This window comes from Oncorhynchus tshawytscha, linkage group LG02 (genome assembly GCF_018296145.1).
Source record: "Oncorhynchus tshawytscha isolate Ot180627B linkage group LG02, Otsh_v2.0, whole genome shotgun sequence".
In the NCBI taxonomy this organism is placed as follows: domain Eukaryota; kingdom Metazoa; phylum Chordata; class Actinopteri; order Salmoniformes; family Salmonidae; genus Oncorhynchus; species Oncorhynchus tshawytscha.
Window position 1 is genome coordinate 33971974 of NC_056430.1, and position 14111 is coordinate 33986084.

At 41.9% G+C, this 14111-nt stretch overlaps 2 long non-coding RNA genes across 4 annotated transcripts; one reads left to right on the forward strand and one right to left on the reverse strand.

Annotated features, from left to right (window-relative positions):
* Positions 1-5458: 5458 nt before the first annotated feature.
* On the forward strand, positions 5459-9824 carry LOC112217253. Its single transcript, XR_002948452.1, has 2 exons — positions 5459-5499; positions 9632-9824. It is a non-coding gene; the product is annotated as an uncharacterized LOC112217253 (long non-coding RNA).
* On the reverse strand, positions 9744-13012 carry LOC112217244. Of its 3 annotated transcripts, none has more exons than XR_002948449.2 (6): positions 12731-13005; positions 11914-11986; positions 11106-11438; positions 10928-11017; positions 10231-10342; positions 9744-10119 (listed from the first exon to the last, which is right to left on the reverse strand). It is a non-coding gene; the product is annotated as an uncharacterized LOC112217244 (long non-coding RNA). The 3 variants fall into 3 exon arrangements; XR_002948451.2 differs by having other exon boundaries at positions 11106-11218; positions 12731-12998; XR_006078805.1 differs by having other exon boundaries at positions 11106-11986; positions 12731-13012.
* Between the last annotated feature and the right edge of the window lie 1099 nt (positions 13013-14111).

Genomic DNA, 14111 nt, shown 5'->3' on the forward strand with positions numbered 1-14111 from the left:
TGGATGGATATAAGGGTTTGGACTTGTGGTTTTACTTAATTCACCATATTGTCCAATGATTATAACAGGGATTCTGATCCAACCATAAATAAATTATATTGTACCCCTGGACTGAGAGGATTGAAGTTCAACATGTAGCTAGACGTAGTATGCGAATGTTAACTAGCCGACCTGGCGCATTGTTGCACATGAAAGGAAGTTAGGCTAGCAAGCAATTTTTTTAACCAGGTAGCCTAGAAAAAATAAAAACCAAAAGCATGTACTGTATGACAGAGTCATAGACCGTTTAGGCAACATGAAAGAGGAGGATGGCATTTCTCTACAAGTATTGTGAGTCAACATGTTTTTTCTTCTTGCACGCACGCACACACACACACCGCGCACACACACACACCGCGCACACACACACACACCGCGCACACACACACACACCGCGCACACACACACACACCGCGCACACACACACACACACCGCACACACACACACACACACCGCACACACACACACACCGCGCACACACACACCCTGCGCACACACACACACACCGCGCACACACACACCCCTGCGCACACACACACACACCGCACACACACACACACACACACACACACACACACACACACACACACACCGTGCACACACACACACACCGTGCACACACACACACACACACCGTGCACACACACACACACACGCACACACACACACACCGCGCACACACACACACACACCGCACACACACACACACCGCGCACACACACACACACAGAAATCAGTACCATCAACAGCCACATCATATTTAGCTTACTTTGATTGGACTAAATCGTTTTTTATATTTTTTTAGTTGTGGATGTATTAGACTAAGCATAGGTGATAAGATTATGATCAAATGTTGAAGTTGAAATGATGCTGGAATAGTGGATGCAGCTCCTGTTTTCTTTGCGACTTGTGGTAACTCTCTGTGGTTCTAAATCAATAGTCATTTAGTAGTCCGAAAATGTTGTAAACGTTACCTTTCTTGACCATGTTGTAGGTCATGTAACTGTTTGTTACATGCAATATGTTTTGTGGACTTCACCGAACAGATGCTGCTCTCCGGTTTTGTAATGAAACAAATGTCTGGTTGAATTTATTCTGCCACTGTGTCTTCTTATTGTCTTGGCCTGAGGCCTACAGTATATATCACAGTGTCGAGGCATATGAACTAACAGGTTACACATAGGTTGTAATATGGCTTTTTTACCCTGGATTGGCTTCCCCTGTGATTTTACCCACACACCGCTAGCTACTGTTAAAATGCTTGATGTATATTATTATGGCTTATACATACAATACTGATGTTGTTTAAACATGAACAAATAAGCCCAATAATGCTTACAAACAATAATTTAATAATGGGACATTAGCAGTTAAAGGGAAATGTAACATTATTTTTTACTTTATATTCATCCTCTCCAGCACCACCCTAACATCAACATTTGTGAAAATTGTACAGTTTCTATGTTTTGTAGTAAAAAATATAGAGCAAGATAAATGTTTCCAATGACATTATAAACCAATTAGTAAATTGGTCAAGATCACACGATACACACCGATGATGTCATTGGAAACACTTATCTTCCTCTACCATTTTTACTACAAAACACAGAAACCAGTGGAGGCTATTGAGAGGAGGACGGCTCACAATAATTGCCAGAACGGAGCAAATGGAATGGCATCAAACACATGGACAATATGTGTTTGATGTATATGATACCATTCCACTGATTCCTCTCCAGCCATTACCACGAGCCCATCCTCCCCAATTAAGGTGCCACCAACCTCCTGTGGTAGAAACCCTCCATAGTCATATATGTTAATGTTGGAATGTTGTTGAAGATGATGAATATGAAGTTGAACAATGGTGAAGTTTCCCTTTAAAGAAGCAGATTGTCGTTGTTACTCCAAAAGTTACATTTGTTTCCATACAACTTTCTTCCTGAAGGCGTCTGCATACTAGGTAACTCGGCTAGTTAATGTTACTAATGTTACTTACCCTACATTGTTCATCTCATATGCATACGTTGATACTGTACTCTATATCATCGACTGCATCCTTATGTAATACATGTATCACTAGCCACTTTAACTATGCCACTTGGTTTACATACTTATCTCATATGTATATACTGTACTCGATATCATCTACTGTATCTTGCCTATGCTGCTCTGTACCATCACTCATTCATATATCCTTATGTACATATTCTTTATCCCCTTACACTGTGTATGACAGTAGTTTTTTTTGGAATTGTTAGTTAGATTACTTGCTCGTTATTACTGCATTGTCGGAACTAGAAGCACAAGCATTTCGCTACACTCGCATTAACATCTGCTAACCATGTGTATGTGACAAATAAAATTTGATTTGATTTGATTTGGGCTAGGTGAAGTAAATGTCTTTGCCTCGCATGCTCCATTAAAAGACCTTCACTTGAAAAACTAGGGGGGGGAAACGGGGTTGATCGAGCCAATGGCTAGCTGAATGTGCAAAGTTGACGAGAGGGAAGATGAATTACTTCCCGGTGTCTGTGATGCCTGCCATTTGGTGCGACGCAGACTAGGTGGAGATTGTGATGAAACAGAGAAGACACTGTCTGTCCTGCTGAGTTTTGATGCAATCTTTACCCAACAAAGTCAAGTTAGGATCTGTCAGTTATCCCGTGAGAGCTATTGTCCAGAACCCATTATGGTGTTTTAGGTGCTAAGCATATGGTCATGTTGCAGCAGTGTCTAGGAGGGCACATTCCTGGATGTGAGAAGTGTGCAGGAGGGCATGAGCAAAAAGGAATGTGTAGTATCTGTGGGAAAGGTTGTGTGTGTTAACTGCTCGGGGGAACTATGGTGTTGGAGAGCAGAAGTGTCCGTTGAGAGAAAGGCAGGTCGAGGTTTCCAGGATCAGAGGTGTCTTATGCTGAGGCAGTGAAGAGAGTAGGAGAGGAAGATGGGTCCAGGGTGAGGGATTTTAAGAGGTTACTTGTCAGTAGACCGAGGCCAATAGAGTGGTAGGAATAACATGTGCTTTGGTAAGGTTGGCTTCTTAGTGTTCATCTCCATGGTTATTAACTGTAACGCAGAAATGAAACATACATCTCAGAAAATAGATGTTGTGGTGGCAGCTGCAGAGTAGTTACAAGATGTGTTGAACGATAGAGTCCCGTCCTCCCAGGCTCCCGGTCTGGTGTAAGATCAGGGCCATGTAGTGGAATACTGGTGAGGTTTTAATGGGTGTAGGGTTAGTTGGTAGGGCAATTTTTCTTCCCTTTTCCCCTCCCTTTTTTGTGTCTCAAAGTGTAATGAATTCACACTCCAGAACAGTTGGTGGAACACAGGGCTAGATAAGATTTATAGATGAATAACGAGCCTCACTTTCCAGTACAGTAGGTGGCGCTGTGTGCACTTTTCAGTTGGTTGCGATCCGTCATTTAAAGAATAACAAGACCAATGGGAAAAAAATGAGTCATAGTGGGCAGCACCAGCAAGAAGGTGGGCAGGGCCAAGCATGAGCTAGCGAGATCCTTTTGGCGCGTTCTAGCATACATCTGCATATTTCTGTTAAAGAACGCCTCCTCTTTAAAATGCATGTGTGCAATAACTCATTTTGCCTTGAAACTCCTTTTAAAACATTTGAATTTTTGCAAAGGGTAATGTTTTCAAAACTTAGTCCACTCTGTTCATAACAGATTATTGTTTTGGAACAAAAAACGATTGAGAAAATGTGCAGAATGTCGGCCAAAATGCCCCTTGTTCCATCTTCTCCCACTGCAAGCCAGTGGGCTTCCTCTCTCTACCATATTTGGTAATGAGTGGAAACGCTAAGAGGATGCTTCACATTTATACATCCGGTGAAATATCTGTCTCATTGTTCTATCTATGACTAATCCATTGTTAGTTAGCTCAATGTTCTTGTTATATCTGTGACCACAAGCTAGTGAGCTCAGTGCAACAAACACTTAATCGAAGAATCCCAACTGTTGTCCAATCACCAAAGAAGGGGTGTAAGACTTCAGCTACCGAACTTCGGCTTGCCTCAGGAAAAAATGTGTGCGTGAACATCCGAATAAATCGTATTATTTAAAAAAATAAAATATACAGAAAAACGAGTATACATACAAGAAGTATGCAAACAGACAATGATAACATATGCTAGGGGGTACAACAAACTACAGATTATACAAAGACATTAAAAGATACACACATATTGATTGTTTTAACAGCTTTCTTTATAGAATCATGTAGAATGGTCTTAATGTACTGTTCAAATTCCTTATAGAAAACATGGAAGAGTGTTCATTCATGAATTTACATTTATGAATATTACATTTTCCCATTAGCACAATTAGATTGATGAGGTAAAATTGTTTTTCTTTATCCTTATTATAGTTAAGGAAACTGAGCAGCACCTTCTCCCATAAAAAACAAAAGTCATCAAGAATATTAGCAATTATAAAACTATGAATATCTTTCCGTCATTTCTTTACATGTAGACAATGACAAAAATAAATGCAAAACTGTTTCTGGATGCTCAGGTAATGATTCGCAGGGTAATACTTATGGATAATTCTGAAAGAGACCTCTTTGACCTTGTTAACGAGGTATTTGTGTTGTAATAACCAGACTTTTTTCCAGCAGATATTATTGACAAATGTATTGTAAATTGTGACATAAGGAATGGACATAATATCCATTTAAAATAAAGCATGTATAGATCTGTTGTTCTGAGGGAGCACATCCAAAGAAACATTTGCCGAAGACCAAAACGAGCAACAACGTCACAAAATGTCGTCATAATACACTACCGGTCAAAAGTTTTAGAACACCTACTCATTGAAGGGGTTCTCTTTGCTTATTTGAGCTGTTTTGGGTCATTGTCCGTGTTTCTTGGCCCAAGCAATTCTCTTCTTATTGGTGTCCTTTAGTAGTGGTTTCTTTGCAGCAATTCAAGCATGGCTTGATTCACACAGTCTCCTCTGAACAGTTGATGTTGAGATGTGTCTGTTACTTGAACTCTGTGAAGCATTTATCTGGGCTGCAATCTAAGGCTGGAAACTCTAATGAACTTATCCTCTGCAGCAGATGTAACTCTGGGTCTTCATTCCAGTGGCGGTTCTCATGAGAGCCAGTTTCATTGTAGCGCTTGATGGTTTTTGCGACTGCACTTGAAGCAACTTTCAAAGTTCTTGAAATGTTCCATATTGACTGACCTTCATGTCTTAAAGTAATGATGGACTGTTGTTTCTCTTTGCTTATTTGAGCTGTTCTTGCCATAATATGGACTTGGTCTTTTAGGGCTTCTGACTACCTGGCATGATGACTCCTTGCTGTCCCCAGTCCACCTGGCCGTGCTGCTGCTCCAGTTTCAACTGTTCTGCCTGCGGCTATGGAATCCTGACCTGTTCACCGGACGCGCTACCTGTCCCAGACCTGCTGTTTTCAACTCTCTAGAGACAGCAGGAGCGGTAAAGATACTCTTAATGATCGGCTATGAAAAGCCAAATGACATTTACTCCTGAGGTGCTGACTTGCTGCACCCTCGACAACTACTGTGATTATTATTATTTGACCATGCTGGTCATTTATGAACATTTGAACATCTTGGCCATGTTCTGTTATAATCTCCACCCGCTTCCTCTCTAGGTTTCTTCCTAGGTTTTGGCCTTTTCTAGGGAGTTTTTCCTAGCCACCCTGCTTCTACACATGCGTTGCTTGCTGTTTGGGGTTTTAGGCTGGGTTTCTGTACAGCACTTTGAGATATCAGCTGATGTATGAAGGGCTATATAAATAAATGTGATTTGATTTGATTTGATTTAAAAGGAATGAAATTCCACAAATTAACTTTTAAGAAGGCACACCTGTTAATTGAAATGCATTCCAGGTGACTACCTCATGAAGCTGGGTGAGAGAATGCCAAGAGTGTGCAAAGCTGTCATCAAGGCAAAGGGTGGCTACTTTAAAGAATCTCAAATATATTTAGATTTGTTTAACACTTTTTTGGTTACTACATGATTCCATATGTGTTATCTCATAGTTTTGATGTCTTCACTATTATTCTGCAATGTAGAAAATAGTATATGCAATAACTTTTTCAGGTGGGAAGCAAAAGGACGCCTTTATATGAATCAAATCAATCAAGGACATCAGCAGTCGACATGTTTTCTGCCACCAGCAGGTGTCCCCATCACTCTACAATGCAAAGGGATTATGTTGTCAAATAGTACTAAATATATCCAGCAGGAGGCAGACTGGGTCTGTAATGTAATATTGTGGCTCAAACAGTTGCGAAATAGGAATATGTGAAATGCGTATGTAGTTATGAAATGTGGAGTAGGTACAAACACCAAATGACACAAACAGTTGTGTGATGATTTCTTGGAATGACTTGTTATGTTCAAATGTGACAGGATATTTTAGTCAGAGAATGTCCCATTTATTTTAACGGCTGGTAGTTTCCCAATATCAAGATGTATCTGGGTGAGTATGTAGTATTGTGCAATATATTGATATCATGCTACAGCTAATTCAAATCAAATCAAATCAAATTTTATTTGTCACATACACATGGTTAGCAGATGTTAATGTGAGTGTAGCGAAATGCTTGTGCTTCTAGTTCCTACAATGCAGTAATAACGAACAAGTAATCTAACTAACAATTCCAAAAAAACTACTGTCTTATACACAGTGTAAGGGGATAAAGAATATGTACATAAGGATATATGAATGAGTGATGGTACAGAGCAGCATAGGCAAGATACAGTAGATGATATCGAGTACAGTATATACATATGAGATGAGTATGTAAACCAAGTGGCATAGTTAAAGTGGCTGGTGATACATGTATTACATAAGGATGCAGTCGATGATATAGAGTACAGTATCTACGTATGCATATGAGATGAATAATGTAGGGTAAGTAACATTATATAAGGTAGCATTGTTTAAAGTGGCTAGTGATATATTTACATCATTTCCCATCAATTCCCATTATTAAAGTGGCTGGAGTAGAGTCAGTGTCATTGACAGTGTGTTGGCAGTAGCCACTCAATGTTAGTGGTGGCTGTTTAACAGTCTGATGGCCTTGAGATAGAAGCTGTTTTTCAGTCTCTCGGTCCCAGCTTTGATGCACCTGTACTGACCTCGCCTTCTGGATGACAGCGGGGTGAACAGGCAGTGGCTCGGGTGGTTGATGTCCTTGATGATCTTTATGGCCTTCCTGTAGCATCGGGTGGTGTAGGTGTCCTGGAGGGCAGGTAGTTTGCCCCCGGTGATGCGTTGTGCAGACCTCACTACCCTCTGGAGAGCCTTACGGTTGAGGGCGGTGCAGTTGCCATACCAGGCGGTGATACAGCCCGCCAGGATGCTCTCGATTGTGCATCTGTAGAAGTTTGTGAGTGCTTTTGGTGACAAGCCGAATTTCTTCAGCCTCCTGAGGTTGAAGAGGCGCTGCTGCGCCTTCCTCACGATGCTGTCTGTGTGAGTGGACCAATTCAGTTTGTCTGTGATGTGTATGCCGAGGAACTTAAAACTTGCTACCCTCTCCACTACTGTTCCATCGATGTGGATGGGGGGTGTTTCCTCTGCTGTTTCCTGAAGTCCACAATCATCTCCTTAGTTTTGTTGACGTTGAGTGTGAGGTTATTTTCCTGACACCACACTCCGAGGGCCCTCACCTCCTCCCTGTAGGCCGTCTCGTCGTTGTTGGTAATCAAGCCTACCACTGTTGTGTCGTCCGCAAACTTGATGATTGAGTTGGAGGCGTGCATGGCCACGCAGTCGTGGGTGAACAGGGAGTACAGGAGAGGGCTCAGAACGCACCCTTGTGGGGCCCCAGTGTTGAGGATCAGCGGGGAGGAGATGTTGTTGCCTACCCTCACCACCTGGGGGCGGCCCGTCAGGAAGTCCAGAACCCAGTTGCACAGGGCGGGGTCGAGACCCAGGGTCTCGAGCTTGATGACGAGCTTGGAGGGTACTATGGTGTTGAATGCCGAGCTGTAGTCGATGAACAGCATTCTCACATAGGTATTCCTCTTGTCCAGATGGGTTAGGGCAGTGTGCAGTGTGGTTGAGATTGCATCGTCTGTGGAACCTATTTGGGCGGTAAGCAAATTGGAGTGGGTCTAGGGTGTCAGGTAGGGTGGAGGTGATATGGTCCTTGACTAGTCTCTCAAAGCACTTTTAGGAAACTATGAGTTTTTTGACGGATTTCACAAGAGTGCATTAACATCTGCTAACCATGGTATGTGACAAATAAAATTTGATTTGATTTCTGTTTGATTTGATGATGACGGAGTTACCTTAGCTTTCTTTAGCTTTCTTGGAACAGGAACAATGGTGGCCCTCTTGAAGCATGTGGGAACAGCAGACTGGTATAGGGATTGATTGAATATGTCCGTAAACACACCGGCCAGCTGGTCTGCGCATGCTCTGAGGGCGCGGCTGGGGATGCCGTCTGGGCCTGCAGCCTTGCGAGGGTTAACACGTTTAAATGTCTTACTCACCTCGGCTGCAGTGAAGGAGAGACCGCATGTTTTCGTTGCAGGCCGTGTCAGTGACACTGTATTGTCCTCAAAGCGGGCAAAAAGTTATTTAGTCTGCCTGGGAGCAAGACATCCTGGTCCGTGACTGGGCTGGGTTTCTTCCTGTAGTCCGTGATTGACTGTAGACCCTGCCACATGCCTCTTGTGTCTGAGCCGTTGAATTGAGATTCTACTTTGTCTCTGTACTGGCGCTTAGCTTGTTTGATAGCCTTGCGGAGGGAATAGCTGCACTGTTTGTATTCAGTCATGTTACCAGACACCTTGCCCTGATTAAAAGCAGTGGTTCGTGCCTTCAGTTTCACACGAATGCTGCCATCAATCCAAGGTTTCTGGTTAGGGAATGTTTTAATCGTTGCTATGGGAACGACATCTTCAACGCATGTTCTAATGAACTCGCACACCGAATCAGCGTATTCGTCAATGTTGTTGTCTGATGCAATACGTAATTGAACTGAACATTGTATTGACAGGCATATTTATTGACCGTTGTATTACCATGTATATGTTGGGACATGCCTCACAAGATAAGAAAGGGGCAACACTTTAACTTCTGCAGACATTTGAATGTAAATGTAAAAATATGCACAAATACATGGCACACCTGCACTGTCTACTTTTTAAAAAAGCATTGTTTGTTCAGAGTGGTGACATAAATGCCAGGTTAGAATAAATGCCATGTTCTAGGATGTCGGGAGATGACATGGAAAATGGCCACTAGGGGCAACAGAGAGCGCTGTTACATTCTAGTATGTTTTGGTTTTGCTAGGGCATTGTGGATAGGGAAGGCGGATTGGCGTAAGCACCTGCCCCTGATTCGCGGGAGCCAGACTTGTAACAGAAATTCTGGTGACCTTATTTGACCTTTTATACTGCTTTTGAGACACAGTTGGATCCCATCTTGGGGCGCTACTTGTTGAGTAATTAAAACACTAAACTATCACAATACAGTAACTATTAGTCACTCTATTATGTACTATTATTTTTATATGAATTCATTATAGAATTGTGTCAGTTATTAATGATAAACCTTTAAACTGCACTCTTCCTCTCTCTCCAGATTCAGCTCCAGATGACAAAACCTGCACACTCCCAGAGAGTTGCAGGGCTGCCGACTTCCTTTTGGTCACACATTTTATTTGGAGAGATATCCAAAAAAACAAAGACATTGCTTTATGTGAATGTACTTTATTGCAGACATTTTCCTCAAATAAAATGGAGCAAACATAAAATAAACGAGTTATTACTATGTATTTACATATTCACGTACTTTTGTGGGGTGGGATATTATCAATCACACTTTGATTGGATAGAGTAATTATGTAGCTATTGATAATGGATATGTAGGCGTAAGATATCTCCAATCCTAAAATAAAATAATTACAATTTATTTACATTGGGGATAATGTGTGTGTAACAGAGAGAGAGTGTGTGTGCATGTTATATTTTATTTTTCCTTGTCAGCCACCCATCTCTGCTTTGTGATAGGCCCGGTGCATGCACTTCTGGGTGAGGCTGTCTGGGGTAGTGGTGGAGTGCATGGCAGATCTGAAAGAGAGATGCACAACGTGACAGTAAGTATACAGTTCAACAACATGTTTGTGTGCACATCTGTTGGTGTGAGTGAGCGTATGTGTATGTAATATCATTCTAAATGACCTGTATCCATCTGGGAATCCTCAAAAGATTCTCCCTTCGCGGCCAATGTAGTAGGAACCGGTGTAGCCGGTAAATTAAATACCACAGCAGAGGACTGCTGGGGGTGGCAGATCTAAAAGAGAGGCATCATTTTCTTAACTGACAATAATCATACAACTAAACAGACTGAATGAGTGTAAGGCCTAGATTCAATCAGATTAAGCGTTAACCGGCGATAGCCGAAAGATGCATAGCTGATGTTTTGGCGTTGTAACTGAGTAGGATCTGTCAAATCAGGAAGAAGCTGCTGTTGATCACTGGCACGAAACTACACCCGTCCTACTTGCGTTACAAGTTCAGAATGAGAAAGTGCAGGTTATAGAGAAATAATGATGCTCAAATTCTAAATCATTCAACTAAATAATGAGGATTTCTATCAGCCTAAATGAGGTGGAGATTACATCTCAAATTCCAGTGTTCTAACTTGTAAACAGGGCTGCATGAGATTTCTGTTAATATGACTCTGTGCAGCCAACGGCAATGTCCGCTTTAGGTATAATGCCAGGAGCTGCTGGTGAATTTGACAGCTCTAACACAGTTTCATCTCAGACACCGCCAAAACAACTGCTATGCGGATGTCGGCTAAAGTGGATGTGATTGAATAGAGCCCAAAGTGAGGAAGAGTATGTGTGTGTGTATACAAGCATGTGATAATTACCTGAATCACCTGTCGTGGCCGGTGTAGCAGGTGCAGGAGCAGACGACTGCAGCTGTGAGAACTGTGGTTGAGCTAGTAGGGGTGTCAGATCTAAAAGAGAGGAACAATTTTCATAAGTGAAAATAATTATACACCAAAACAGAGTGAGTGTGTATATGTGTGTGTGATAATTACCTACCTCACACTGCTTCAGGTCTACAAGCCTCTGGAAGTTCCAGCGTGCCACTCCAGGTCTGGAACATCTTTGTGGAAACACGCTTACCTGTCACCCACCGAACCTGGTTGACAGATCTGAAAGATAGACACTATATTATTTTAACTATAAAGCCTTGACTACACACTAACCTAAATTAAGTGTGTGTGTATGTGGGGCAACCATGCAGCAGACTTCAATTTCCCAACTGATCATTGTACTTGCCCTCGCAATCTCTGGTGTGTGTGATCTGTGTTATTGTGGCTCATAAGTGTGTCAACCTGACCACATCCTTGTAGTAGGACATTCAGTGATTAGCTTAGGAGAAAAAAAACAGTGTACAGTAAAAAGGATATCAAATATTCAGATCTGGATTGACAAGTACGCTAAATCCTGTGACGTTATAAAACCTCTAGGGCTTAGTCTACAACAATTAAATAAAGGCTGCAGGACCTTGAACGATCTTGAAGAACGATCTGGCCTAAAACACTGTACTGTTTTATAACCTCCACTAGCACAGCCAGAACAGGACTGGCCACCCCCCAGAACCCGGTTCCTCTCTAGGTTTCTTCCTAGGTTCCTGCCTTTCTAGGGAGTTTTTCCTAGCCACTGTGCTTATGCATCTGCATTGCTTGCTCTTTGGGGTTTTAGGCTGGGTATCTGTATAAGGACTTGGTGACAACTGCTGATGTAAAAGGGGCTTTATAATATACATTTGATTGATTGCTTGTATATGCTTCTGTTCATGTCAGTAACTCTAAATCTAAATATGACATTGAGTTAGTTATCTTACATTTCCTCAATAGGAAGTTTTTCTTGGTATTTCCTGCTGGGGACAGGGGGCTTCAGGTTTGGGAATGGAGGGCCTAGAGGATTGGAATATTAACAATAATTAGTGTCCACATTTATGAATTCAATTAAATATGGGTTAGCTGTGTATCTTATCTGGTTGAAAATTGCTGATGATATACTGTATATGTCTATTTTCTTTTGAAAATCTGCCAACGAACCACACAATTATATCTAGTGAGAATGGACACAAGCTTATTTTACCAGGTCAAAAGAAAAAACGTTATTTTGTCAAGGGAGACCTGGCAAAGACAGAGCTCTCAAGTAAAAGGCATATCCGTAGCTGCAGCTATGGTATGGATAAAGACAATGTGACACCACCCCAGCTGCAGGAATGTGTGATATTTCTATAATATTATCTAATTTAACCATTTCCAGACCCAACGAATAACAGAACAGTAGGAAGGCTATTGTTGCTGTATTGTAGCCTACTTTACCCCACCCCATCAACCAACTACTAGCTAGTGACAAGGCACGTTGTTATCATTTAGTACTGTTGTACTATAGCCTACTGCACCCCATATCAACCAACTTGCCAACTACAAGGCTATATTGTTGTCATTCAGTAACACTGTAAAGGTACTGTTGCCTACACCACATTAACCACCTAGCTAGCTAGTGATAGCTTAGTAAGCTAGCTCCAAATAAACAACCAATTACATCAACAGGCTTTTTAGCAAAATATAGCTAGCTAGCTAGTGTGATTTCATGTAAAACAACTTTACAGATGATTACAAAGTTCGAAAGCAAAGTTGACTAACCGGTCTGCTGCTCTAGGGAACTAGATGGAGGCATCCAAAGGAGATTAGCCCACATGTTAGCTATCAAAGTATCTATCCAACAAGAATGTCGAGGTCAAAAACGAAAAAACTATGTTGAGCCATGTTGATTTGAGTAGGATAAGTCCAATCGGACTGAAATAATTAACAGACTGAACGTACATTTCTGTGACTCACTAGCTAACTTTAGCTTGCCAGCTCAGTGACCGTGCTGGGTGAAGAAGTATGCAACTCTTTCAGTTTACAGTGTTCCCTATTGGAAAACAGACTAGCGTCACAAAGCCAACCAGTGGCAAGAAATATATTACATCCGGTTTGGATTCTGAAGTGAGACTGATGACTGAAGGAATGATTTAATAGATCAATAAATCATCTGTTATCTGAACAAATGGCATTGTTCTCCCGAGTGGCGAAGCGGTCTAAAGCACTCCATCTCAGTGTTAGAGGCGTCACTACAGACACGCTGGTTTGAATCCAGGTCGTATCACAACCTGCCGTGATTGGGAGTCCCATAGGGTGGCGCACAATTGGCCCAGCATCGTCCGTGTTTGGCCGATGTAGACCATCATTGTAAATAAGAATGTGTTCTTAATAACTGACTTGCCTAGTTATATAAAGGTTCAAAAGTAATAATATCACTCTTCCTGATAGTGGTGATGAAATATTTTCAATACCACAATAAAACATTGGACTACAATAAATATATATATTTTTTACATATACATTTTATCTGTACTGATGTTGTTGTTTTCTTATCTCCCTTCATGTCTTCCTGGCAGGATTGGTTTCTTTGGCCTGTTCTTGTTTGTTGTAAAACAGCCACTGCTTAAACCAGGAAGTGAAAGTGGGAGTTAATATGAGACAGTTGTCAGAGAAACTGAGAGAGGAAGTGAAGGCAATGCGTTGAGGGGTTGTGGTAGGGACAGGTGCAGTGAAGGTTAGATAGTGTGAGCATGGGGTACTTCATACACAGATACAAACACAGTCACGCAGACATGCTCGTATGAAAACACACCTGCTATCACGTTTCAGGAGAAGTCCCAGATGCAGACCGTGTCGAAGTAACAAACGTTTATTACTAGAACAGGGGGCAGGCAAAACGACAGGTCAAGGGCAGGTAGAGGTCAGTTATCCAGATCAGAGTCCGTAAGGTACAGAATGGCAGGCAGTCTCAGGGTCAGGGCATGCAGAGGTCAATAATCCAGGGTGGTGTGACAAGGTACAGAACGGCAGGCAGGCTCAGGGCAGGTAGAATGGTCAAAACGGGGAAAGCTAGAAAACAGGAACTAGAAAAAGACAGGAGCAAGGGGAAACCCGCTGGTAGGTTTGATAAGTTAAAAAAAAACTGGCAACAGACAAACAG